This window comes from Schistocerca gregaria, chromosome 2, assembly GCF_023897955.1.
Source record: "Schistocerca gregaria isolate iqSchGreg1 chromosome 2, iqSchGreg1.2, whole genome shotgun sequence".
NCBI lineage: Eukaryota > Metazoa > Arthropoda > Insecta > Orthoptera > Acrididae > Schistocerca > Schistocerca gregaria.
In genome coordinates this window covers 869,797,880-869,820,311 of record NC_064921.1, presented here as the reverse complement: position 1 = coordinate 869,820,311, position 22,432 = coordinate 869,797,880, and the positions used below count along the sequence as shown (strand labels likewise).

General features: G+C 51.7%; 47 non-coding genes across 47 annotated transcripts; 9 read left to right on the top strand and 38 right to left on the bottom strand.

Annotated features, from left to right (window-relative positions):
* Window positions 1-8: 8 nt before the first annotated feature.
* On the bottom strand, window positions 9-82 carry Trnai-aau (transfer RNA isoleucine (anticodon AAU)). The gene has a single exon. It is a non-coding gene; the product is annotated as a tRNA-Ile (tRNA).
* A 258-nt stretch (window positions 83-340) lies between these two features.
* Window positions 341-412, bottom strand: Trnae-uuc (transfer RNA glutamic acid (anticodon UUC)). Its single transcript has one exon. It is a non-coding gene; the product is annotated as a tRNA-Glu (tRNA).
* Window positions 413-873: 461 nt separating this feature from the next.
* On the bottom strand, window positions 874-946 carry Trnam-cau (transfer RNA methionine (anticodon CAU)). Its single transcript has one exon. It is a non-coding gene; the product is annotated as a tRNA-Met (tRNA).
* Window positions 947-1,238: 292 nt separating this feature from the next.
* Trnag-gcc (transfer RNA glycine (anticodon GCC)) lies at window positions 1,239-1,309 on the bottom strand. The gene has a single exon. It is a non-coding gene; the product is annotated as a tRNA-Gly (tRNA).
* A 331-nt stretch (window positions 1,310-1,640) lies between these two features.
* Window positions 1,641-1,712, top strand: Trnag-ucc (transfer RNA glycine (anticodon UCC)). Its single transcript has one exon. It is a non-coding gene; the product is annotated as a tRNA-Gly (tRNA).
* A 719-nt stretch (window positions 1,713-2,431) lies between these two features.
* Trnai-aau (transfer RNA isoleucine (anticodon AAU)) lies at window positions 2,432-2,505 on the bottom strand. The gene has a single exon. It is a non-coding gene; the product is annotated as a tRNA-Ile (tRNA).
* A 258-nt stretch (window positions 2,506-2,763) lies between these two features.
* On the bottom strand, window positions 2,764-2,835 carry Trnae-uuc (transfer RNA glutamic acid (anticodon UUC)). Its single transcript has one exon. It is a non-coding gene; the product is annotated as a tRNA-Glu (tRNA).
* A 461-nt stretch (window positions 2,836-3,296) lies between these two features.
* Trnam-cau (transfer RNA methionine (anticodon CAU)) lies at window positions 3,297-3,369 on the bottom strand. Its single transcript has one exon. It is a non-coding gene; the product is annotated as a tRNA-Met (tRNA).
* Window positions 3,370-3,661: 292 nt separating this feature from the next.
* Window positions 3,662-3,732, bottom strand: Trnag-gcc (transfer RNA glycine (anticodon GCC)). The gene has a single exon. It is a non-coding gene; the product is annotated as a tRNA-Gly (tRNA).
* A 331-nt stretch (window positions 3,733-4,063) lies between these two features.
* Trnag-ucc (transfer RNA glycine (anticodon UCC)) lies at window positions 4,064-4,135 on the top strand. Its single transcript has one exon. It is a non-coding gene; the product is annotated as a tRNA-Gly (tRNA).
* Window positions 4,136-4,854: 719 nt separating this feature from the next.
* On the bottom strand, window positions 4,855-4,928 carry Trnai-aau (transfer RNA isoleucine (anticodon AAU)). The gene has a single exon. It is a non-coding gene; the product is annotated as a tRNA-Ile (tRNA).
* A 258-nt stretch (window positions 4,929-5,186) lies between these two features.
* Trnae-uuc (transfer RNA glutamic acid (anticodon UUC)) lies at window positions 5,187-5,258 on the bottom strand. The gene has a single exon. It is a non-coding gene; the product is annotated as a tRNA-Glu (tRNA).
* Window positions 5,259-5,719: 461 nt separating this feature from the next.
* Window positions 5,720-5,792, bottom strand: Trnam-cau (transfer RNA methionine (anticodon CAU)). Its single transcript has one exon. It is a non-coding gene; the product is annotated as a tRNA-Met (tRNA).
* Window positions 5,793-6,084: 292 nt separating this feature from the next.
* On the bottom strand, window positions 6,085-6,155 carry Trnag-gcc (transfer RNA glycine (anticodon GCC)). The gene has a single exon. It is a non-coding gene; the product is annotated as a tRNA-Gly (tRNA).
* A 331-nt stretch (window positions 6,156-6,486) lies between these two features.
* Trnag-ucc (transfer RNA glycine (anticodon UCC)) lies at window positions 6,487-6,558 on the top strand. The gene has a single exon. It is a non-coding gene; the product is annotated as a tRNA-Gly (tRNA).
* A 719-nt stretch (window positions 6,559-7,277) lies between these two features.
* On the bottom strand, window positions 7,278-7,351 carry Trnai-aau (transfer RNA isoleucine (anticodon AAU)). The gene has a single exon. It is a non-coding gene; the product is annotated as a tRNA-Ile (tRNA).
* Window positions 7,352-7,609: 258 nt separating this feature from the next.
* Trnae-uuc (transfer RNA glutamic acid (anticodon UUC)) lies at window positions 7,610-7,681 on the bottom strand. The gene has a single exon. It is a non-coding gene; the product is annotated as a tRNA-Glu (tRNA).
* Window positions 7,682-8,142: 461 nt separating this feature from the next.
* On the bottom strand, window positions 8,143-8,215 carry Trnam-cau (transfer RNA methionine (anticodon CAU)). Its single transcript has one exon. It is a non-coding gene; the product is annotated as a tRNA-Met (tRNA).
* A 292-nt stretch (window positions 8,216-8,507) lies between these two features.
* Window positions 8,508-8,578, bottom strand: Trnag-gcc (transfer RNA glycine (anticodon GCC)). The gene has a single exon. It is a non-coding gene; the product is annotated as a tRNA-Gly (tRNA).
* A 331-nt stretch (window positions 8,579-8,909) lies between these two features.
* Window positions 8,910-8,981, top strand: Trnag-ucc (transfer RNA glycine (anticodon UCC)). Its single transcript has one exon. It is a non-coding gene; the product is annotated as a tRNA-Gly (tRNA).
* Window positions 8,982-9,700: 719 nt separating this feature from the next.
* Trnai-aau (transfer RNA isoleucine (anticodon AAU)) lies at window positions 9,701-9,774 on the bottom strand. Its single transcript has one exon. It is a non-coding gene; the product is annotated as a tRNA-Ile (tRNA).
* Window positions 9,775-10,032: 258 nt separating this feature from the next.
* Trnae-uuc (transfer RNA glutamic acid (anticodon UUC)) lies at window positions 10,033-10,104 on the bottom strand. The gene has a single exon. It is a non-coding gene; the product is annotated as a tRNA-Glu (tRNA).
* A 461-nt stretch (window positions 10,105-10,565) lies between these two features.
* Window positions 10,566-10,638, bottom strand: Trnam-cau (transfer RNA methionine (anticodon CAU)). Its single transcript has one exon. It is a non-coding gene; the product is annotated as a tRNA-Met (tRNA).
* Window positions 10,639-10,930: 292 nt separating this feature from the next.
* Trnag-gcc (transfer RNA glycine (anticodon GCC)) lies at window positions 10,931-11,001 on the bottom strand. The gene has a single exon. It is a non-coding gene; the product is annotated as a tRNA-Gly (tRNA).
* A 331-nt stretch (window positions 11,002-11,332) lies between these two features.
* Window positions 11,333-11,404, top strand: Trnag-ucc (transfer RNA glycine (anticodon UCC)). Its single transcript has one exon. It is a non-coding gene; the product is annotated as a tRNA-Gly (tRNA).
* Window positions 11,405-12,123: 719 nt separating this feature from the next.
* Window positions 12,124-12,197, bottom strand: Trnai-aau (transfer RNA isoleucine (anticodon AAU)). The gene has a single exon. It is a non-coding gene; the product is annotated as a tRNA-Ile (tRNA).
* A 258-nt stretch (window positions 12,198-12,455) lies between these two features.
* On the bottom strand, window positions 12,456-12,527 carry Trnae-uuc (transfer RNA glutamic acid (anticodon UUC)). The gene has a single exon. It is a non-coding gene; the product is annotated as a tRNA-Glu (tRNA).
* A 461-nt stretch (window positions 12,528-12,988) lies between these two features.
* On the bottom strand, window positions 12,989-13,061 carry Trnam-cau (transfer RNA methionine (anticodon CAU)). The gene has a single exon. It is a non-coding gene; the product is annotated as a tRNA-Met (tRNA).
* Window positions 13,062-13,353: 292 nt separating this feature from the next.
* On the bottom strand, window positions 13,354-13,424 carry Trnag-gcc (transfer RNA glycine (anticodon GCC)). The gene has a single exon. It is a non-coding gene; the product is annotated as a tRNA-Gly (tRNA).
* A 331-nt stretch (window positions 13,425-13,755) lies between these two features.
* Trnag-ucc (transfer RNA glycine (anticodon UCC)) lies at window positions 13,756-13,827 on the top strand. Its single transcript has one exon. It is a non-coding gene; the product is annotated as a tRNA-Gly (tRNA).
* Window positions 13,828-14,546: 719 nt separating this feature from the next.
* On the bottom strand, window positions 14,547-14,620 carry Trnai-aau (transfer RNA isoleucine (anticodon AAU)). Its single transcript has one exon. It is a non-coding gene; the product is annotated as a tRNA-Ile (tRNA).
* A 258-nt stretch (window positions 14,621-14,878) lies between these two features.
* Trnae-uuc (transfer RNA glutamic acid (anticodon UUC)) lies at window positions 14,879-14,950 on the bottom strand. The gene has a single exon. It is a non-coding gene; the product is annotated as a tRNA-Glu (tRNA).
* A 461-nt stretch (window positions 14,951-15,411) lies between these two features.
* On the bottom strand, window positions 15,412-15,484 carry Trnam-cau (transfer RNA methionine (anticodon CAU)). The gene has a single exon. It is a non-coding gene; the product is annotated as a tRNA-Met (tRNA).
* A 292-nt stretch (window positions 15,485-15,776) lies between these two features.
* Trnag-gcc (transfer RNA glycine (anticodon GCC)) lies at window positions 15,777-15,847 on the bottom strand. The gene has a single exon. It is a non-coding gene; the product is annotated as a tRNA-Gly (tRNA).
* Window positions 15,848-16,178: 331 nt separating this feature from the next.
* On the top strand, window positions 16,179-16,250 carry Trnag-ucc (transfer RNA glycine (anticodon UCC)). Its single transcript has one exon. It is a non-coding gene; the product is annotated as a tRNA-Gly (tRNA).
* Window positions 16,251-16,969: 719 nt separating this feature from the next.
* On the bottom strand, window positions 16,970-17,043 carry Trnai-aau (transfer RNA isoleucine (anticodon AAU)). Its single transcript has one exon. It is a non-coding gene; the product is annotated as a tRNA-Ile (tRNA).
* A 258-nt stretch (window positions 17,044-17,301) lies between these two features.
* On the bottom strand, window positions 17,302-17,373 carry Trnae-uuc (transfer RNA glutamic acid (anticodon UUC)). Its single transcript has one exon. It is a non-coding gene; the product is annotated as a tRNA-Glu (tRNA).
* A 461-nt stretch (window positions 17,374-17,834) lies between these two features.
* On the bottom strand, window positions 17,835-17,907 carry Trnam-cau (transfer RNA methionine (anticodon CAU)). The gene has a single exon. It is a non-coding gene; the product is annotated as a tRNA-Met (tRNA).
* A 292-nt stretch (window positions 17,908-18,199) lies between these two features.
* Trnag-gcc (transfer RNA glycine (anticodon GCC)) lies at window positions 18,200-18,270 on the bottom strand. The gene has a single exon. It is a non-coding gene; the product is annotated as a tRNA-Gly (tRNA).
* A 331-nt stretch (window positions 18,271-18,601) lies between these two features.
* Trnag-ucc (transfer RNA glycine (anticodon UCC)) lies at window positions 18,602-18,673 on the top strand. Its single transcript has one exon. It is a non-coding gene; the product is annotated as a tRNA-Gly (tRNA).
* A 719-nt stretch (window positions 18,674-19,392) lies between these two features.
* Trnai-aau (transfer RNA isoleucine (anticodon AAU)) lies at window positions 19,393-19,466 on the bottom strand. The gene has a single exon. It is a non-coding gene; the product is annotated as a tRNA-Ile (tRNA).
* Window positions 19,467-19,724: 258 nt separating this feature from the next.
* Trnae-uuc (transfer RNA glutamic acid (anticodon UUC)) lies at window positions 19,725-19,796 on the bottom strand. Its single transcript has one exon. It is a non-coding gene; the product is annotated as a tRNA-Glu (tRNA).
* A 461-nt stretch (window positions 19,797-20,257) lies between these two features.
* Trnam-cau (transfer RNA methionine (anticodon CAU)) lies at window positions 20,258-20,330 on the bottom strand. Its single transcript has one exon. It is a non-coding gene; the product is annotated as a tRNA-Met (tRNA).
* Window positions 20,331-20,622: 292 nt separating this feature from the next.
* Window positions 20,623-20,693, bottom strand: Trnag-gcc (transfer RNA glycine (anticodon GCC)). The gene has a single exon. It is a non-coding gene; the product is annotated as a tRNA-Gly (tRNA).
* A 331-nt stretch (window positions 20,694-21,024) lies between these two features.
* Window positions 21,025-21,096, top strand: Trnag-ucc (transfer RNA glycine (anticodon UCC)). The gene has a single exon. It is a non-coding gene; the product is annotated as a tRNA-Gly (tRNA).
* A 697-nt stretch (window positions 21,097-21,793) lies between these two features.
* Trnai-aau (transfer RNA isoleucine (anticodon AAU)) lies at window positions 21,794-21,867 on the bottom strand. Its single transcript has one exon. It is a non-coding gene; the product is annotated as a tRNA-Ile (tRNA).
* A 258-nt stretch (window positions 21,868-22,125) lies between these two features.
* Trnae-uuc (transfer RNA glutamic acid (anticodon UUC)) lies at window positions 22,126-22,197 on the bottom strand. The gene has a single exon. It is a non-coding gene; the product is annotated as a tRNA-Glu (tRNA).
* Between the last annotated feature and the right edge of the window lie 235 nt (window positions 22,198-22,432).

Below are 22,432 nucleotides of genomic sequence, written 5' to 3'. Positions count from 1 at the left end.
AATCGTATTGGCCCGTGGGGGGATCGAACCCACGACCTTCGCGTTATTAGCACGACGCTCTAACCAACTGAGCTAACGGGCCTCGGTGCACACTGTCTTCCAGCACTTAGAGGGAGTAGCTATGCGTATTTACAGGTAACATTTCTATGGTAGCAGTCCAACAGTGGACCAGCGTCTCTCCTCCCTTTATTCCGCTGCTCGTAGTAATTTCATTGCGTGCCCGTTTCTCTCGACTGTTTTCAGCTCACGTTTATGAACCAGTAGCTATAACGCGAGGAGGACGTGAAAACAGCATTTCGCTCTGTCCAAACTTGTCGTGATTTGTTCCGAAAAAATTACATTCCGGTACCGGGAATCGAACCCGGGCCTCCTGGGTGAAAGCCAGGTATCCTAGCCACTAGACCACACCGGACGCGCACACTTTTTTTGGGGTTTACACCCCCTGCACTGGCTTTCCGTGTCGCACTTTCCCTGTTTGCGACCATCTTTTCGCGCTCCCATGCCGAGGCGCGCATGGCAAAAGTCACAGTCCGTTGCTTTTGGCCTCGTTGTTACAGGGGTACGAGGAAAAGCAAACCTGTGAGTAGTAATATTTATTTACTTATTTCGCAAGTAAAGACCTGCAGCCTGTCATTATACAGGTATAGCAGGCCATACACCGTGTGACTTTACATGTTATATCATACGAAATTCAGTTTTATTACTAGTACATTTTTTCTTGAAAATTTCACAAAAGAACTGCAAGTAGTAATAACGGGAAGTAAGCATTTTCACGCTGAGTTGTTGAAACCTTGTGGATAACAAACTACAAGCTGTTTTGCTCCTTCGCAACCCCAGAGCCGTCAATTCAGCTGTGAACGAAAGTAAATTAAATGCCCCGGGTGAGGATCGAACTCACGACCTTAAGATTATGAGACTTACGCGCTGCCTACTGCGCTACCGAGGCACGTGATTGCCATACCTTCTGGAATCTCGGCAAGCAGCAAATACTAGTGGTAGAGAGTCTGCACTTGCTGGCTCATTTTTTCTGTTACTACACGTGCATTCCCAGCGCTGCAGGCAACTTGCGATGCTACGCCGACGCCAGTATGTACAATAGCACGCACGAGTCCAAACGAGAAGACGTGCGCGCTGCGTGTTTGGCTGTTTCCACACGGAATCCCGCGGTCCATTCTCGTGGCCCACGCACTTCGAGTGCGAAAGACTCGCAGCTCCACTATCGAGGAAAAACAAAATGATGCATCGGCCGGGAATCGAACCCGGGCCGCCCGCGAGGCAGGCGAGCATTCTACCACTGAACCACCGATGCCCAGCTAGTTCGCAGCTTCCTTGTGCTTTCCGCGGCAGACGTCTGAAGGGAAAGTGGGACTGCCGTCCAGCGCCGTGGCATCCTCTCGAGAGAATGCTACAAACGCTGAATCCTGCGCTGCACTGCTTAAAAATGACGCCCGAACTCGATCGTCTTAGTAGTGTTGCGGCGCACGCACGCGACGACTCTTGCCAAAGGACGCGAAATGTGCGTAGAGACGCTGTCTGGATGCGCTCGCCTACCCCGTAATGCGCCTACTGCTGCGACGACCTTCGGCCGCCGCCGACAGGCGGGAAGCAGACACAGCGCGGCGTGCGCAGAAGAAAACCGTGCGGTGGTGGTGTAATGGTCAGCATAGTTGCCTTCCAAGCAGTTGATCCGGGTTCGATTCCCGGCCACCGCAGCCTGCGTTTTACTTCTGCGTATGAGTACTTTTGCCACGCGTCCTTAAATTAATGTTTCTTTCCCCCTCTTACTCGCTGCAGGCCACCCTATATTGTGTGCGTCGATTCCGCTTGAGTCTCGACTTGTCTCGACTTTGCTCGGCTGACGCGAGAGCTGACGCTCTCCAATCGGCCTATATCAGAAGGACTAGCACGCGAAACGACTGAGAGAGGTATGGCGAGGCGGGCACAACATTACTTATGCCTCAAGTAAAGACCTGCTGCCTGTTATCGTGCATTGTGTGATTTTACATGTTCTGTCAGACAAATTCAGTTTTATTACTAGTACATTTCTTTTTTTCTTTGTTGAAAATTTTACAACACGCTCCTTCATTTCACTGTGGCCGCACGGCGCGACTTGGCATACCGAGAGCCAAAACGTGGCGCCAGTGCCCTTGACCGAATAGCGCTGCAGCTCCGAAACCGACGAGAAAAGAGAAATACGAATTGAAACTGTCGGCAGCGCCATGTGTTCGCAGGCGGTCACCCGCCCAAGCACTGACAACGCCCAGCGTCGCGCAGTAGCGGTGATCGGACGAGAAACAGTGTGATCAGTGAAGTGTTTTAGCGCGTCCCGACAAGTCGCTTTCGGGTCCCCTATCTGCTCCCACACAATTTCTTAGTCACCACACTTCCCCGCCGAAATAGGCGTTGCCTTTTTGAAATAGAAAAATCGTATTGGCCCGTGGGGGGATCGAACCCACGACCTTCGCGTTATTAGCACGACGCTCTAACCAACTGAGCTAACGGGCCTCGGTGCACACTGTCTTCCAGCACTTAGAGGCAGTAGCTATGCGTATTTACAGGTAACATTTCTATGGTAGCAGTCCAACAGTGGACCAGCGTCTCTCCTCCCTTTATTCCGCTGCTCGTAGTAATTTCATTGCGTGCCCGTTTCTCTCGACTGTTTTCAGCTCACGTTTATGAACCAGTAGCTATAATGCGAGGAGGACGTGAAAACAGCATTTCGCTCTGTCCAAACTTGTCGTGATTTGTTCCGAAAAAATTTCATTCCGGTACCGGGAATCGAACCCGGGCCTCCTGGGTGAAAGCCAGGTATCCTAGCCACTAGACCACACCGGACGCGCACACTTTTTTCGGGGTTTACACCCCCTGCACTGGCTTTCCGTGTCGCACTTTCCCTGTTTGCGACCATCTTTTCGCGCTCCCATGCCGAGGCGCGCATGGCAAAAGTCACAGTCCGTTGCTTTTGGCCTCGTTGTTACAGGGGTACGAGGAAAAGCAAACCTGTGAGTAGTAATATTTATTTACTTATTTCGCAAGTAAAGACCTGCAGCCTGTCATTATACAGGTATAGCAGGCCATACACCGTGTGACTTTACATGTTATATCATACGAAATTCAGTTTTATTACTAGTACATTTTTTCTTGAAAATTTCACAAAAGAACTGCAAGTAGTAATAACGGGAAGTAAGCATTTTCACGCTGAGTTGTTGAAACCTTGTGGATAACAAACTACAAGCTGTTTTGCTCCTTCGCAACCCCAGAGCCGTCAATTCAGCTGTGAACGAAAGTAAATTAAATGCCCCGGGTGAGGATCGAACTCACGACCTTAAGATTATGAGACTTACGCGCTGCCTACTGCGCTACCGAGGCACGTGATTGCCATACCTTCTGGAATCTCGGCAAGCAGCAAATACTAGTGGTAGAGAGTCTGCACTTGCTGGCTCATTTTTTCTGTTACTACACGTGCATTCCCAGCGCTGCAGGCAACTTGCGATGCTAGGCCGACGCCAGTATGTACAATAGCACGCACGAGTCCAAACGAGAAGACGTGCGCGCTGCGTGTTTGGCTGTTTCCACACGGAATCCCGCGGTCCATTCTCGTGGCCCACGCACTTCGAGTGCGAAAGACTCGCAGCTCCACTATCGGGGAAAAACAAAATGATGCATCGGCCGGGAATCGAACCCGGGCCGCCCGCGTGGCAGGCGAGCATTCTACCACTGAACCACCGATGCCCAGCTAGTTCGCAGCTTCCTTGTGCTTTCCGCGGCAGACGTCTGAACGGAAAGTGGGACTGCCGTCCAGCGCCGTGGCATCCTCTCGAGAGAATGCTACAAACGCTGAATCCTGCGCTGCACTGCTTAAAAATGACGCCCGAACTCGATCGTCTTAGTAGTGTTGCGGCGCACGCACGCGACGACTCTTGCCAAAGGACGCGAAATGTGCGTAGAGACGCTGTCTGGATGCGCTCGCCTACCCCGTAATGCGCCTACTGCTGCGACCACCTTCGGCCGCCGCCGACAGGCGGGAAGCAGACACAGCGCGGCGTGCGCAGAAGAAAACCGTGCGGTGGTGGTGTAATGGTCAGCATAGTTGCCTTCCAAGCAGTTGATCCGGGTTCGATTCCCGGCCACCGCAGCCTGCGTTTTACTTCTGCGTATGAGTACTTTTGCCACGCGTCCTTAAATTAATGTTTCTTTCCCCCTCTTACTCGCTGCAGGCCACCCTATATTGTGTGCGTCGATTCCGCTTGAGTCTCGACTTGTCTCGACTTTGCTCGGCTGACGCGAGAGCTGACGCTCTCCAATCGGCCTATATCAGAAGGACTAGCACGCGAAACGACTGAGAGAGGTATGGCGAGGCGGGCACAACATTACTTATGCCTCAAGTAAAGACCTGCTGCCTGTTATCGTGCATTGTGTGATTTTACATGTTCTGTCAGACAAATTCAGTTTTATTACTAGTACATTTCTTTTTTTCTTTGTTGAAAATTTTACAACACGCTCCTTCATTTCACTGTGGCCGCACGGCGCGACTTGGCATACCGAGAGCCAAAACGTGGCGCCAGTGCCCTTGACCGAATAGCGCTGCAGCTCCGAAACCGACGAGAAAAGAGAAATACGAATTGAAACTGTCGGCAGCGCCATGTGTTCGCAGGCGGTCACCCGCCCAAGCACTGACAACGCCCAGCGTCGCGCAGTAGCGGTGATCGGACGAGAAACAGTGTGATCAGTGAAGTGTTTTAGCGCGTCCCGACAAGTCGCTTTCGGGTCCCCTATCTGCTCCCACACAATTTCTTAGTCACCACACTTCCCCGCCGAAATAGGCGTTGCCTTTTTGAAATAGAAAAATCGTATTGGCCCGTGGGGGGATCGAACCCACGACCTTCGCGTTATTAGCACGACGCTCTAACCAACTGAGCTAACGGGCCTCGGTGCACACTGTCTTCCAGCACTTAGAGGGAGTAGCTATGCGTATTTACAGGTAACATTTCTATGGTAGCAGTCCAACAGTGGACCAGCGTCTCTCCTCCCTTTATTCCGCTGCTCGTAGTAATTTCATTGCGTGCCCGTTTCTCTCGACTGTTTTCAGCTCACGTTTATGAACCAGTAGCTATAACGCGAGGAGGACGTGAAAACAGCATTTCGCTCTGTCCAAACTTGTCGTGATTTGTTCCGAAAAAATTACATTCCGGTACCGGGAATCGAACCCGGGCCTCCTGGGTGAAAGCCAGGTATCCTAGCCACTAGACCACACCGGACGCGCACACTTTTTTCGGGGTTTACACCCCCTGCACTGGCTTTCCGTGTCGCACTTTCCCTGTTTGCGACCATCTTTTCGCGCTCCCATGCCGAGGCGCGCATGGCAAAAGTCACAGTCCGTTGCTTTTGGCCTCGTTGTTACAGGGGTACGAGGAAAAGCAAACCTGTGAGTAGTAATATTTATTTACTTATTTCGCAAGTAAAGACCTGCAGCCTGTCATAATACAGGTATAGCAGGCCATACACCGTGTGACTTTACATGTTATATCATACGAAATTCAGTTTTATTACTAGTACATTTTTTCTTGAAAATTTCACAAAAGAACTGCAAGTAGTAATAACGGGAAGTAAGCATTTTCACGCTGAGTTGTTGAAACCTTGTGGATAACAAACTACAAGCTGTTTTGCTCCTTCGCAACCCCAGAGCCGTCAATTCAGCTGTGAACGAAAGTAAATTAAATGCCCCGGGTGAGGATCGAACTCACGACCTTAAGATTATGAGACTTACGCGCTGCCTACTGCGCTACCGAGGCACGTGATTGCCATACCTTCTGGAATCTCGGCAAGTAGCAAATACTAGTGGTAGAGAGTCTGCACTTGCTGGCTCATTTTTTCTGTTACTACACGTGCATTCCCAGCGCTGCAGGCAACTTGCGATGCTAGGCCGACGCCAGTATGTACAATAGCACGCACGAGTCCAAACGAGAAGACGTGCGCGCTGCGTGTTTGGCTGTTTCCACACGGAATCCCGCGGTCCATTCTCGTGGCCCACGCACTTCGAGTGCGAAAGACTCGCAGCTCCACTATCGGGGAAAAACAAAATGATGCATCGGCCGGGAATCGAACCCGGGCCGCCCGCGTGGCAGGCGAGCATTCTACCACTGAACCACCGATGCCCAGCTAGTTCGCAGCTTCCTTGTGCTTTCCGCGGCAGACGTCTGAACGGAAAGTGGGACTGCCGTCCAGCGCCGTGGCATCCTCTCGAGAGAATGCTACAAACGCTGAATCCTGCGCTGCACTGCTTAAAAATGACGCCCGAACTCGATCGTCTTAGTAGTGTTGCGGCGCACGCACGCGACGACTCTTGCCAAAGGACGCGAAATGTGCGTAGAGACGCTGTCTGGATGCGCTCGCCTACCCCGTAATGCGCCTACTGCTGCGACCACCTTCGGCCGCCGCCGACAGGCGGGAAGCAGACACAGCGCGGCGTGCGCAGAAGAAAACCGTGCGGTGGTGGTGTAATGGTCAGCATAGTTGCCTTCCAAGCAGTTGATCCGGGTTCGATTCCCGGCCACCGCAGCCTGCGTTTTACTTCTGCGTATGAGTACTTTTGCCACGCGTCCTTAAATTAATGTTTCTTTCCCCCTCTTACTCGCTGCAGGCCACCCTATATTGTGTGCGTCGATTCCGCTTGAGTCTCGACTTGTCTCGACTTTGCTCGGCTGACGCGAGAGCTGACGCTCTCCAATCGGCCTATATCAGAAGGACTAGCACGCGAAACGACTGAGAGAGGTATGGCGAGGCGGGCACAACATTACTTATGCCTCAAGTAAAGACCTGCTGCCTGTTATCGTGCATTGTGTGATTTTACATGTTCTGTCAGACAAATTCAGTTTTATTACTAGTACATTTCTTTTTTTCTTTGTTGAAAATTTTACAACACGCTCCTTCATTTCACTGTGGCCGCACGGCGCGACTTGGCATACCGAGAGCCAAAACGTGGCGCCAGTGCCCTTGACCGAATAGCGCTGCAGCTCCGAAACCGACGAGAAAAGAGAAATACGAATTGAAACTGTCGGCAGCGCCATGTGTTCGCAGGCGGTCACCCGCCCAAGCACTGACAACGCCCAGCGTCGCGCAGTAGCGGTGATCGGACGAGAAACAGTGTGATCAGTGAAGTGTTTTAGCGCGTCCCGACAAGTCGCTTTCGGGTCCCCTATCTGCTCCCACACAATTTCTTAGTCACCACACTTCCCCGCCGAAATAGGAGTTGCCTTTTTGAAATAGAAAAATCGTATTGGCCCGTGGGGGGATCGAACCCACGACCTTCGCGTTATTAGCACGACGCTCTAACCAACTGAGCTAACGGGCCTCGGTGCACACTGTCTTCCAGCACTTAGAGGGAGTAGCTATGCGTATTTACAGGTAACATTTCTATGGTAGCAGTCCAACAGTGGACCAGCGTCTCTCCTCCCTTTATTCCGCTGCTCGTAGTAATTTCATTGCGTGCCCGTTTCTCTCGACTGTTTTCAGCTCACGTTTATGAACCAGTAGCTATAACGCGAGGAGGACGTGAAAACAGCATTTCGCTCTGTCCAAACTTGTCGTGATTTGTTCCGAAAAAATTTCATTCCGGTACCGGGAATCGAACCCGGGCCTCCTGGGTGAAAGCCAGGTATCCTAGCCACTAGACCACACCGGACGCGCACACTTTTTTCGGGGTTTACACCCCCTGCACTGGCTTTCCGTGTCGCACTTTCCCTGTTTGCGACCATCTTTTCGCGCTCCCATGCCGAGGCGCGCATGGCAAAAGTCACAGTCCGTTGCTTTTGGCCTCGTTGTTACAGGGGTACGAGGAAAAGCAAACCTGTGAGTAGTAATATTTATTTACTTATTTCGCAAGTAAAGACCTGCAGCCTGTCATTATACAGGTATAGCAGGCCATACACCGTGTGACTTTACATGTTATATCATACGAAATTCAGTTTTATTACTAGTACATTTTTTCTTGAAAATTTCACAAAAGAACTGCAAGTAGTAATAACGGGAAGTAAGCATTTTCACGCTGAGTTGTTGAAACCTTGTGGATAACAAACTACAAGCTGTTTTGCTCCTTCGCAACCCCAGAGCCGTCAATTCAGCTGTGAACGAAAGTAAATTAAATGCCCCGGGTGAGGATCGAACTCACGACCTTAAGATTATGAGACTTACGCGCTGCCTACTGCGCTACCGAGGCACGTGATTGCCATACCTTCTGGAATCTCGGCAAGCAGCAAATACTAGTGGTAGAGAGTCTGCACTTGCTGGCTCATTTTTTCTGTTACTACACGTGCATTCCCAGCGCTGCAGGCAACTTGCGATGCTAGGCCGACGCCAGTATGTACAATAGCACGCACGAGTCCAAACGAGAAGACGTGCGCGCTGCGTGTTTGGCTGTTTCCACACGGAATCCCGCGGTCCATTCTCGTGGCCCACGCACTTCGAGTGCGAAAGACTCGCAGCTCCACTATCGGGGAAAAACAAAATGATGCATCGGCCGGGAATCGAACCCGGGCCGCCCGCGTGGCAGGCGAGCATTCTACCACTGAACCACCGATGCCCAGCTAGTTCGCAGCTTCCTTGTGCTTTCCGCGGCAGACGTCTGAACGGAAAGTGGGACTGCCGTCCAGCGCCGTGGCATCCTCTCGAGAGAATGCTACAAACGCTGAATCCTGCGCTGCACTGCTTAAAAATGACGCCCGAACTCGATCGTCTTAGTAGTGTTGCGGCGCACGCACGCGACGACTCTTGCCAAAGGACGCGAAATGTGCGTAGAGACGCTGTCTGGATGCGCTCGCCTACCCCGTAATGCGCCTACTGCTGCGACCACCTTCGGCCGCCGCCGACAGGCGGGAAGCAGACACAGCGCGGCGTGCGCAGAAGAAAACCGTGCGGTGGTGGTGTAATGGTCAGCATAGTTGCCTTCCAAGCAGTTGATCCGGGTTCGATTCCCGGCCACCGCAGCCTGCGTTTTACTTCTGCGTATGAGTACTTTTGCCACGCGTCCTTAAATTAATGTTTCTTTCCCCCTCTTACTCGCTGCAGGCCACCCTATATTGTGTGCGTCGATTCCGCTTGAGTCTCGACTTGTCTCGACTTTGCTCGGCTGACGCGAGAGCTGACGCTCTCCAATCGGCCTATATCAGAAGGACTAGCACGCGAAACGACTGAGAGAGGTATGGCGAGGCGGGCACAACATTACTTATGCCTCAAGTAAAGACCTGCTGCCTGTTATCGTGCATTGTGTGATTTTACATGTTCTGTCAGACAAATTCAGTTTTATTACTAGTACATTTCTTTTTTTCTTTGTTGAAAATTTTACAACACGCTCCTTCATTTCACTGTGGCCGCACGGCGCGACTTGGCATACCGAGAGCCAAAACGTGGCGCCAGTGCCCTTGACCGAATAGCGCTGCAGCTCCGAAACCGACGAGAAAAGAGAAATACGAATTGAAACTGTCGGCAGCGCCATGTGTTCGCAGGCGGTCACCCGCCCAAGCACTGACAACGCCCAGCGTCGCGCAGTAGCGGTGATCGGACGAGAAACAGTGTGATCAGTGAAGTGTTTTAGCGCGTCCCGACAAGTCGCTTTCGGGTCCCCTATCTGCTCCCACACAATTTCTTAGTCACCACACTTCCCCGCCGAAATAGGCGTTGCCTTTTTGAAATAGAAAAATCGTATTGGCCCGTGGGGGGATCGAACCCACGACCTTCGCGTTATTAGCACGACGCTCTAACCAACTGAGCTAACGGGCCTCGGTGCACACTGTCTTCCAGCACTTAGAGGGAGTAGCTATGCGTATTTACAGGTAACATTTCTATGGTAGCAGTCCAACAGTGGACCAGCGTCTCTCCTCCCTTTATTCCGCTGCTCGTAGTAATTTCATTGCGTGCCCGTTTCTCTCGACTGTTTTCAGCTCACGTTTATGAACCAGTAGCTATAACGCGAGGAGGACGTGAAAACAGCATTTCGCTCTGTCCAAACTTGTCGTGATTTGTTCCGAAAAAATTACATTCCGGTACCGGGAATCGAACCCGGGCCTCCTGGGTGAAAGCCAGGTATCCTAGCCACTAGACCACACCGGACGCGCACACTTTTTTCGAGGTTTACACCCCCTGCACTGGCTTTCCGTGTCGCACTTTCCCTGTTTGCGACCATCTTTTCGCGCTCCCATGCCGAGGCGCGCATGGCAAAAGTCACAGTCCGTTGCTTTTGGCCTCGTTGTTACAGGGGTACGAGGAAAAGCAAACCTGTGAGTAGTAATATTTATTTACTTATTTCGCAAGTAAAGACCTGCAGCCTGTCATTATACAGGTATAGCAGGCCATACACCGTGTGACTTTACATGTTATATCATACGAAATTCAGTTTTATTACTAGTACATTTTTTCTTGAAAATTTCACAAAAGAACTGCAAGTAGTAATAACGGGAAGTAAGCATTTTCACGCTGAGTTGTTGAAACCTTGTGGATAACAAACTACAAGCTGTTTTGCTCCTTCGCAACCCCAGAGCCGTCAATTCAGCTGTGAACGAAAGTAAATTAAATGCCCCGAGTGAGGATCGAACTCACGACCTTAAGATTATGAGACTTACGCGCTGCCTACTGCGCTACCGAGGCATGTGATTGCCATACCTTCTGGAATCTCGTCAAGTAGCAAATACTAGTGGTAGAGAGTCTGCACTTGCTGGCTCATTTTTTCTGTTACTACACGTGCATTCCCAGCGCTGCAGGCAACTTGCGATGCTAGGCCGACGCCAGTATGTACAATAGCACGCACGAGTCCAAACGAGAAGACGTGCGCGCTGCGTGTTTGGCTGTTTCCACACGGAATCCCGCGGTCCATTCTCGTGGCCCACGCACTTCGAGTGCGAAAGACTCGCAGCTCCACTATCGGGGAAAAACAAAATAATGCATCGGCCGGGAATCGAACCCGGGCCGCCCGCGTGGCAGGCGAGCATTCTACCACTGAACCACCGATGCCCAGCTAGTTCGCAGCTTCCTTGTGCTTTCCGCGGCAGACGTCTGAACGGAAAGTGGGACTGCCGTCCAGCGCCGTGGCATCCTCTCGAGAGAATGCTACAAACGCTGAATCCTGCGCTGCACTGCTTAAAAATGACGCCCGAACTCGATCGTCTTAGTAGTGTTGCGGCGCACGCACGCGACGACTCTTGCCAAAGGACGCGAAATGTGCGTAGAGACGCTGTCTGGATGCGCTCGCCTACCCCGTAATGCGCCTACTGCTGCGACCACCTTCGGCCGCCGCCGACAGGGGGGAAGCAGACACAGCGCGGCGTGCGCAGAAGAAAACCGTGCGGTGGTGGTGTAATGGTCAGCATAGTTGCCTTCCAAGCAGTTGATCCGGGTTCGATTCCCGGCCACCGCAGCCTGCGTTTTACTTCTGCGTATGAGTACTTTTGCCACGCGTCCTTAAATTAATGTTTCTTTCCCCCTCTTACTCGCTGCAGGCCACCCTATATTGTGTGCGTCGATTCCGCTTGAGTCTCGACTTGTCTCGACTTTGCTCGGCTGACGCGAGAGCTGACGCTCTCCAATCGGCCTATATCAGAAGGACTAGCACGCGAAACGACTGAGAGAGGTATGGCGAGGCGGGCACAACATTACTTATGCCTCAAGTAAAGACCTGCTGCCTGTTATCGTGCATTGTGTGATTTTACATGTTCTGTCAGACAAATTCAGTTTTATTACTAGTACATTTCTTTTTTTCTTTGTTGAAAATTTTACAACACGCTCCTTCATTTCACTGTGGCCGCACGGCGCGACTTGGCATACCGAGAGCCAAAACGTGGCGCCAGTGCCCTTGACCGAATAGCGCTGCAGCTCCGAAACCGACGAGAAAAGAGAAATACGAATTGAAACTGTCGGCAGCGCCATGTGTTCGCAGGCGGTCACCCGCCCAAGCACTGACAACGCCCAGCGTCGCGCAGTAGCGGTGATCGGACGAGAAACAGTGTGATCAGTGAAGTGTTTTAGCGCGTCCCGACAAGTCGCTTTCGGGTCCCCTATCTGCTCCCACACAATTTCTTAGTCACCACACTTCCCCGCCGAAATAGGCGTTGCCTTTTTGAAATAGAAAAATCGTATTGGCCCGTGGGGGGATCGAACCCACGACCTTCGCGTTATTAGCACGACGCTCTAACCAACTGAGCTAACGGGCCTCGGTGCACACTGTCTTCCAGCACTTAGAGGGAGTAGCTATGCGTATTTACAGGTAACATTTCTATGGTAGCAGTCCAACAGTGGACCAGCGTCTCTCCTCCCTTTATTCCGCTGCTCGTAGTAATTTCATTGCGTGCCCGTTTCTCTCGACTGTTTTCAGCTCACGTTTATGAACCAGTAGCTATAACGCGAGGAGGACGTGAAAACAGCATTTCGCTCTGTCCAAACTTGTCGTGATTTGTTCCGAAAAAATTACATTCCGGTACCGGGAATCGAACCCGGGCCTCCTGGGTGAAAGCCAGGTATCCTAGCCACTAGACCACACCGGACGCGCACACTTTTTTCGAGGTTTACACCCCCTGCACTGGCTTTCCGTGTCGCACTTTCCCTGTTTGCGACCATCTTTTCGCGCTCCCATGCCGAGGCGCGCATGGCAAAAGTCACAGTCCGTTGCTTTTGGCCTCGTTGTTACAGGGGTACGAGGAAAAGCAAACCTGTGAGTAGTAATATTTATTTACTTATTTCGCAAGTAAAGACCTGCAGCCTGTCATTATACAGGTATAGCAGGCCATACACCGTGTGACTTTACATGTTATATCATACGAAATTCAGTTTTATTACTAGTACATTTTTTCTTGAAAATTTCACAAAAGAACTGCAAGTAGTAATAACGGGAAGTAAGCATTTTCACGCTGAGTTGTTGAAACCTTGTGGATAACAAACTACAAGCTGTTTTGCTCCTTCGCAACCCCAGAGCCGTCAATTCAGCTGTGAACGAAAGTAAATTAAATGCCCCGAGTGAGGATCGAACTCACGACCTTAAGATTATGAGACTTACGCGCTGCCTACTGCGCTACCGAGGCACGTGATTGCCATACCTTCTGGAATCTCGTCAAGTAGCAAATACTAGTGGTAGAGAGTCTGCACTTGCTGGCTCATTTTTTCTGTTACTACACGTGCATTCCCAGCGCTGCAGGCAACTTGCGATGCTAGGCCGACGCCAGTATGTACAATAGCACGCACGAGTCCAAACGAGAAGACGTGCGCGCTGCGTGTTTGGCTGTTTCCACACGGAATCCCGCGGTCCATTCTCGTGGCCCACGCACTTCGAGTGCGAAAGACTCGCAGCTCCACTATCGGGGAAAAACAAAATGATGCATCGGCCGGGAATCGAACCCGGGCCGCCCGCGTGGCAGGCGAGCATTCTACCACTGAACCACCGATGCCCAGCTAGTTCGCAGCTTCCTTGTGCTTTCCGCGGCAGACGTCTGAACGGAAAGTGGGACTGCCGTCCAGCGCCGTGGCATCCTCTCGAGAGAATGCTACAAACGCTGAATCCTGCGCTGCACTGCTTAAAAATGACGCCCGAACTCGATCGTCTTAGTAGTGTTGCGGCGCACGCACGCGACGACTCTTGCCAAAGGACGCGAAATGTGCGTAGAGACGCTGTCTGGATGCGCTCGCCTACCCCGTAATGCGCCTACTGCTGCGACCACCTTCGGCCGCCGCCGACAGGCGGGAAGCAGACACAGCGCGGCGTGCGCAGAAGAAAACCGTGCGGTGGTGGTGTAATGGTCAGCATAGTTGCCTTCCAAGCAGTTGATCCGGGTTCGATTCCCGGCCACCGCAGCCTGCGTTTTACTTCTGCGTATGAGTACTTTTGCCACGCGTCCTTAAATTAATGTTTCTTTCCCCCTCTTACTCGCTGCAGGCCACCCTATATTGTGTGCGTCGATTCCGCTTGAGTCTCGACTTGTCTCGACTTTGCTCGGCTGACGCGAGAGCTGACGCTCTCCAATCGGCCTATATCAGAAGGACTAGCACGCGAAACGACTGAGAGAGGTATGGCGAGGCGGGCACAACATTACTTATGCCTCAAGTAAAGACCTGCTGCCTGTTATCGTGCATTGTGTGATTTTACATGTTCTGTCAGACAAATTCAGTTTTATTACTAGTACATTTCTTTTTTTCTTTGTTGAAAATTTTACAACACGCTCCTTCATTTCACTGTGGCCGCACGGCGCGACTTGGCATACCGAGAGCCAAAACGTGGCGCCAGTGCCCTTGACCGAATAGCGCTGCAGCTCCGAAACCGACGAGAAAAGAGAAATACGAATTGAAACTGTCGGCAGCGCCATGTGTTCGCAGGCGGTCACCCGCCCAAGCACTGACAACGCCCAGCGTCGCGCAGTAGCGGTGATCGGACGAGAAACAGTGTGATCAGTGAAGTGTTTTAGCGCGTCCCGACAAGTCGCTTTCGGGTCCCCTATCTGCTCCCACACAATTTCTTAGTCACCACACTTCCCCGCCGAAATAGGCGTTGCCTTTTTGAAATAGAAAAATCGTATTGGCCCGTGGGGGGATCGAACCCACGACCTTCGCGTTATTAGCACGACGCTCTAACCAACTGAGCTAACGGGCCTCGGTGCACACTGTCTTCCAGCACTTAGAGGGAGTAGCTATGCGTATTTACAGGTAACATTTCTATGGTAGCAGTCCAACAGTGGACCAGCGTCTCTCCTCCCTTTATTCCGCTGCTCGTAGTAATTTCATTGCGTGCCCGTTTCTCTCGACTGTTTTCAGCTCACGTTTATGAACCAGTAGCTATAACGCGAGGAGGACGTGAAAACAGCATTTCGCTCTGTCCAAACTTGTCGTGATTTGTTCCGAAAAAATTACATTCCGGTACCGGGAATCGAACCCGGGCCTCCTGGGTGAAAGCCAGGTATCCTAGCCACTAGACCACACCGGACGCGCACACTTTTTTCGAGGTTTACACCCCCTGCACTGGCTTTCCGTGTCGCACTTTCCCTGTTTGCGACCATCTTTTCGCGCTCCCATGCCGAGGCGCGCATGGCAAAAGTCACAGTCCGTTGCTTTTGGCCTCGTTGTTACAGGGGTACGAGGAAAAGCAAACCTGTGAGTAGTAATATTTATTTACTTATTTCGCAAGTAAAGACCTGCAGCCTGTCATTATACAGGTATAGCAGGCCATACACCGTGTGACTTTACATGTTATATCATACGAAATTCAGTTTTATTACTAGTACATTTTTTCTTGAAAATTTCACAAAAGAACTGCAAGTAGTAATAACGGGAAGTAAGCATTTTCACGCTGAGTTGTTGAAACCTTGTGGATAACAAACTACAAGCTGTTTTGCTCCTTCGCAACCCCAGAGCCGTCAATTCAGCTGTGAACGAAAGTAAATTAAATGCCCCGAGTGAGGATCGAACTCACGACCTTAAGATTATGAGACTTACGCGCTGCCTACTGCGCTACCGAGGCACGTGATTGCCATACCTTCTGGAATCTCGTCAAGTAGCAAATACTAGTGGTAGAGAGTCTGCACTTGCTGGCTCATTTTTGCTGTTACTACACGTGCATTCCCAGCGCTGCAGGCAACTTGCGATGCTGGGCCGACGCCAGTATGTACAATAGCACGCACGAGTCCAAACGAGAAGACGTGCGCGCTGCGTGTTTGGCTGTTTCCACACGGAATCCCGCGGTCCATTCTCGTGGCCCACGCACTTCGAGTGCGAAAGACTCGCAGCTCCACTATCGGGGAAAAACAAAATGATGCATCGGCCGGGAATCGAACCCGGGCCGCCCGCGTGGCAGGCGAGCATTCTACCACTGAACCACCGATGCCCAGCTAGTTCGCAGCTTCCTTGTGCTTTCCGCGGCAGACGTCTGAACGGAAAGTGGGACTGCCGTCCAGCGCCGTGGCATCCTCTCGAGAGAATGCTACAAACGCTGAATCCTGCGCTGCACTGCTTAAAAATGACGCCCGAACTCGATCGTCTTAGTAGTGTTGCGGCGCACGCACGCGACGACTCTTGCCAAAGGACGCGAAATGTGCGTAGAGACGCTGTCTGGATGCGCTCGCCTACCCCGTAATGCGCCTACTGCTGCGACCACCTTCGGCCGCCGCCGACAGGCGGGAAGCAGACACAGCGCGGCGTGCGCAGAAGAAAACCGTGCGGTGGTGGTGTAATGGTCAGCATAGTTGCCTTCCAAGCAGTTGATCCGGGTTCGATTCCCGGCCACCGCAGCCTGCGTTTTACTTCTGCGTATGAGTACTTTTGCCACGCGTCCTTAAATTAATGTTTCTTTCCCCCTCTTACTCGCTGCAGGCCACCCTATATTGTGTGCGTCGATTCCGCTTGAGTCTCGACTTGTCTCGACTTTGCTCGGCTGACGCGAGAGCTGACGCTCTCCAATCGGCCTATATCAGAAGGACTAGCACGCGAAACGACTGAGAGAGGTATGGCGAGGCGGGCACAACATTACTTATGCCTCAAGTAAAGACCTGCTGCCTGTTATCGTGCATTGTGTGATTTTACATGTTCTGTCAGACAAATTCAGTTTTATTACTAGTACATTTCTTTTTTTCTTTGTTGAAAATTTTACAACACGCTCCTTCATTTCACTGTGGCCGCACGGCGCTACTTGGCATACCGAGAGCCAAAACGTGGCGCCAGTGCCCTTGACCGAATAGCGCTGCAGCTCCGAAACCGACGAGAAAAGAGAAATACGAATTGAAACTGTCGGCAGCGCCATGTGTTCGCAGGCGGTCACCCGCCCAAGCACTGACAACGCCCAGCGTCGCGCAGTAGCGGTGATCGGACGAGAAACAGTGTGATCAGTGAAGTGTTTTAGCGCGTCCCGACAAGTCGCTTTCGGGTCCCCTATCTGCTCCCACACAATTTCTTAGTCACCACACTTCCCCGCCGAAATAGGCGTTGCCTTTTTGAAATAGAAAAATCGTATTGGCCCGTGGGGGGATCGAACCCACGACCTTCGCGTTATTAGCACGACGCTCTAACCAACTGAGCTAACGGGCCTCGGTGCACACTGTCTTCCAGCACTTAGAGGCAGTAGCTATGCGTATTTACAGGTAACATTTCTATGGTAGCAGTCCAACAGTGGACCAGCGTCTCTCCTCCCTTTATTCCGCTGCTCGTAGTAATTTCATTGCGTGCCCGTTTCTCTCGACTGTTTTCAGCTCACGTTTATGAACCAGTAGCTATAACGCGAGGAGGACGTGAAAACAGCATTTCGCTCTGTCCAAACTTGTCGTGATTTGTTCCGAAAAAATTACATTCCGGTACCGGGAATCGAACCCGGGCCTCCTGGGTGAAAGCCAGGTATCCTAGCCACTAGACCACACCGGACGCGCACACTTTTTTCGGGGTTTACACCCCCTGCACTGGCTTTCCGTGTCGCACTTTCCCTGTTTGCGACCATCTTTTCGCGCTCCCATGCCGAGGCGCGCATGGCAAAAGTCACAGTCCGTTGCTTTTGGCCTCGTTGTTACAGGGGTACGAGGAAAAGCAAACCTGTGAGTAGTAATATTTATTTACTTATTTCGCAAGTAAAGACCTGCAGCCTGTCATAATACAGGTATAGCAGGCCATACACCGTGTGACTTTACATGTTATATCATACGAAATTCAGTTTTATTACTAGTACATTTTTTCTTGAAAATTTCACAAAAGAACTGCAAGTAGTAATAACGGGAAGTAAGCATTTTCACGCTGAGTTGTTGAAACCTTGTGGATAACAAACTACAAGCTGTTTTGCTCCTTCGCAACCCCAGAGCCGTCAATTCAGCTGTGAACGAAAGTAAATTAAATGCCCCGGGTGAGGATCGAACTCACGACCTTAAGATTATGAGACTTACGCGCTGCCTACTGCGCTACCGAGGCACGTGATTGCCATACCTTCTGGAATCTCGGCAAGCAGCAAATACTAGTGGTAGAGAGTCTGCACTTGCTGGCTCATTTTTTCTGTTACTACACGTGCATTCCCAGCGCTGCAGGCAACTTGCGATGCTAGGCCGACGCCAGTATGTACAATAGCACGCACGAGTCCAAACGAGAAGACGTGCGCGCTGCGTGTTTGGCTGTTTCCACACGGAATCCCGCGGTCCATTCTCGTGGCCCACGCACTTCGAGTGCGAAAGACTCGCAGCTCCACTATCGAGGAAAAACAAAATGATGCATCGGCCGGGAATCGAACCCGGGCCGCCCGCGAGGCAGGCGAGCATTCTACCACTGAACCACCGATGCCCAGCTAGTTCGCAGCTTCCTTGTGCTTTCCGCGGCAGACGTCTGAAGGGAAAGTGGGACTGCCGTCCAGCGCCGTGGCATCCTCTCGAGAGAATGCTACAAACGCTGAATCCTGCGCTGCACTGCTTAAAAATGACGCCCGAACTCGATCGTCTTAGTAGTGTTGCGGCGCACGCACGCGACGACTCTTGCCAAAGGACGCGAAATGTGCGTAGAGACGCTGTCTGGATGCGCTCGCCTACCCCGTAATGCGCCTACTGCTGCGACGACCTTCGGCCGCCGCCGACAGGCGGGAAGCAGACACAGCGCGGCGTGCGCAGAAGAAAACCGTGCGGTGGTGGTGTAATGGTCAGCATAGTTGCCTTCCAAGCAGTTGATCCGGGTTCGATTCCCGGCCACCGCAGCCTGCGTTTTACTTCTGCGTATGAGTACTTTTGCCACGCGTCCTTAAATTAATGTTTCTTTCCCCCTCTTACTCGCTGCAGGCCACCCTATATTGTGTGCGTCGATTCCGCTTGAGTCTCGACTTGTCTCGACTTTGCTCGGCTGACGCGAGAGCTGACGCTCTCCAATCGGCCTATATCAGAAGGACTAGCACGCGAAACGACTGAGAGAGGTATGGCGAGGCGGGCACAACATTACTTATGCCTCAAGTAAAGACCTGCTGCCTGTTATCGTGCATTGTGTGATTTTACATGTTCTGTCAGACAAATTCAGTTTTATTACTAGTACATTTCTTTTTTTCTTTGTTGAAAATTTTACAACACGCTCCTTCATTTCACTGTGGCCGCACGGCGCGACTTGGCATACCGAGAGCCAAAACGTGGCGCCAGTGCCCTTGACCGAATAGCGCTGCAGCTCCGAAACCGACGAGAAAAGAGAAATACGAATTGAAACTGTCGGCAGCGCCATGTGTTCGCAGGCGGTCACCCGCCCAAGCACTGACAACGCCCAGCGTCGCGCAGTAGCGGTGATCGGACGAGAAACAGTGTGATCAGTGAAGTGTTTTAGCGCGTCCCGACAAGTCGCTTTCGGGTCCCCTATCTGCTCCCACACAATTTCTTAGTCACCACACTTCCCCGCCGAAATAGGCGTTGCCTTTTTGAAATAGAAAAATCGTATTGGCCCGTGGGGGGATCGAACCCACGACCTTCGCGTTATTAGCACGACGCTCTAACCAACTGAGCTAACGGGCCTCGGTGCACACTGTCTTCCAGCACTTAGAGGCAGTAGCTATGCGTATTTACAGGTAACATTTCTATGGTAGCAGTCCAACAGTGGACCAGCGTCTCTCCTCCCTTTATTCCGCTGCTCGTAGTAATTTCATTGCGTGCCCGTTTCTCTCGACTGTTTTCAGCTCACGTTTATGAACCAGTAGCTATAACGCGAGGAGGACGTGAAAACAGCATTTCGCTCTGTCCAAACTTGTCGTGATTTGTTCCGAAAAAATTACATTCCGGTACCGGGAATCGAACCCGGGCCTCCTGGGTGAAAGCCAGGTATCCTAGCCACTAGACCACACCGGACGCGCACACTTTTTTCGGGGTTTACACCCCCTGCACTGGCTTTCCGTGTCGCACTTTCCCTGTTTGCGACCATCTTTTCGCGCTCCCATGCCGAGGCGCGCATGGCAAAAGTCACAGTCCGTTGCTTTTGGCCTCGTTGTTACAGGGGTACGAGGAAAAGCAAACCTGTGAGTAGTAATATTTATTTACTTATTTCGCAAGTAAAGACCTGCAGCCTGTCATAATACAGGTATAGCAGGCCATACACCGTGTGACTTTACATGTTATATCATACGAAATTCAGTTTTATTACTAGTACATTTTTTCTTGAAAATTTCACAAAAGAACTGCAAGTAGTAATAACGGGAAGTAAGCATTTTCACGCTGAGTTGTTGAAACCTTGTGGATAACAAACTACAAGCTGTTTTGCTCCTTCGCAACCCCAGAGCCGTCAATTCAGCTGTGAACGAAAGTAAATTAAATGCCCCGGGTGAGGATCGAACTCACGACCTTAAGATTATGAGACTTACGCGCTGCCTACTGCGCTACCGAGGCACGTGATTGCCATACCTTCTGGAATCTCGGCAAGCAGCAAATACTAGTGGTAGAGAGTCTGCACTTGCTGGCTCATTTTTTCTGTTACTACACGTGCATTCCCAGCGCTGCAGGCAACTTGCGATGCTAGGCCGACGCCAGTATGTACAATAGCACGCACGAGTCCAAACGAGAAGACGTGCGCGCTGCGTGTTTGGCTGTTTCCACACGGAATCCCGCGGTCCATTCTCGTGGCCCACGCACTTCGAGTGCGAAAGACTCGCAGCTCCACTATCGAGGAAAAACAAAATGATGCATCGGCCGGGAATCGAACCCGGGCCGCCCGCGAGGCAGGCGAGCATTCTACCACTGAACCACCGATGCCCAGCTAGTTCGCAGCTTCCTTGTGCTTTCCGCGGCAGACGTCTGAAGGGAAAGTGGGACTGCCGTCCAGCGCCGTGGCATCCTCTCGAGAGAATGCTACAAACGCTGAATCCTGCGCTGCACTGCTTAAAAATGACGCCCGAACTCGATCGTCTTAGTAGTGTTGCGGCGCACGCACGCGACGACTCTTGCCAAAGGACGCGAAATGTGCGTAGAGACGCTGTCTGGATGCGCTCGCCTACCCCGTAATGCGCCTACTGCTGCGACCACCTTCGGCCGCCGCCGACAGGCGGGAAGCAGACACAGCGCGGCGTGCGCAGAAGAAAACCGTGCGGTGGTGGTGTAATGGTCAGCATAGTTGCCTTCCAAGCAGTTGATCCGGGTTCGATTCCCGGCCACCGCAGCCTGCGTTTTACTTCTGCGTATGAGTACTTTTGCCACGCGTCCTTAAATTAATGTTTCTTTCCCCCTCTTACTCGCTGCAGGCCACCCTATATTGTGTGCGTCGATTCCGCTTGAGTCTCGACTTGTCTCGACTTTGCTCGGCTGACGCGAGAGCTGACGCTCTCCAATCGGCCTATATCAGAAGGACTAGCACGCGAAACGACTGAGAGAGGTATGGCGAGGCGGGCACAACATTACTTATGCCTCAAGTAAAGACCTGCTGCCTGTTATCGTGCATTGTGTGATTTTACATGTTCTGTCAGACAAATTCAGTTTTATTACTAGTACATTTCTTTTTTTCTTTGTTGAAAATTTTACAACACGCTCCTTCATTTCACTGTGGCCGCACGGCGCGACTTGGCATACCGAGAGCCAAAACGTGGCGCCAGTGCCCTTGACCGAATAGCGCTGCAGCTCCGAAACCGACGAGAAAAGAGCGCAGGCGGTCACCCGCCCAAGCACTGACAACGCCCAGCGTCGCGCAGTAGCGGTGATCGGACGAGAAACAGTGTGTTCAGCGTGCTGTGACCTGTGAAGTGTTTTAGCGCGTCCCGACAAGTCGCTTTCGGGTCCCCTATCTGCTCCCACACGATTTCTTAGTCACCACACTTCCCCGCCGAAATAGGCGTTGCCTTTTTGAAATAGAAAAATCGTATTGGCCCGTGGGGGGATCGAACCCACGACCTTCGCGTTATTAGCACGACGCTCTAACCAACTGAGCTAACGGGCCTCGGTGCACACTGTCTTCCAGCACTTAGAGGGAGTAGCTCTGCGTATTTACAGGTAACATTTCTATGGTAGCAGTCCAACAGTGGACCAGCGTCTCTCCTCCCTTTATTCCGCTGCTCGTAGTAATTTCATTGCGTGCCCGTTTCTCTCGACTGTTTTCAGCTCACGTTTATGAACCAGTAGCTATAACGCGAGGAGGACGTGAAAACAGCATTTCGCTCTGTCCAAACTTGTCATGATTTGTTCCGAAAAAATTACATTCCGGTACCGGGAATCGAACCCGGGCCTCCTGGGTGAAAGCCAGGTATCCTAGCCACTAGACCACACCGGACGCGCACACTTTTTTCGGGGTTTACACCCCCCTCCACTGGCTTTCCGTGTCGCACTTTCCCTGTTTGCGACCATCTTTTCGCGCTCCCATGCCGAGGCGCGCATGGCAAAAGTCACAGTCCGTTGCTTTTGGCCTCGTTGTTACAGGGGTAGGAGGAAAAGCAAACCTGTGAGTAGTAATATTTATTTACTTATTTCGCAAGTAAAGACCTGCAGCCTGTCGTTATACAGGTATA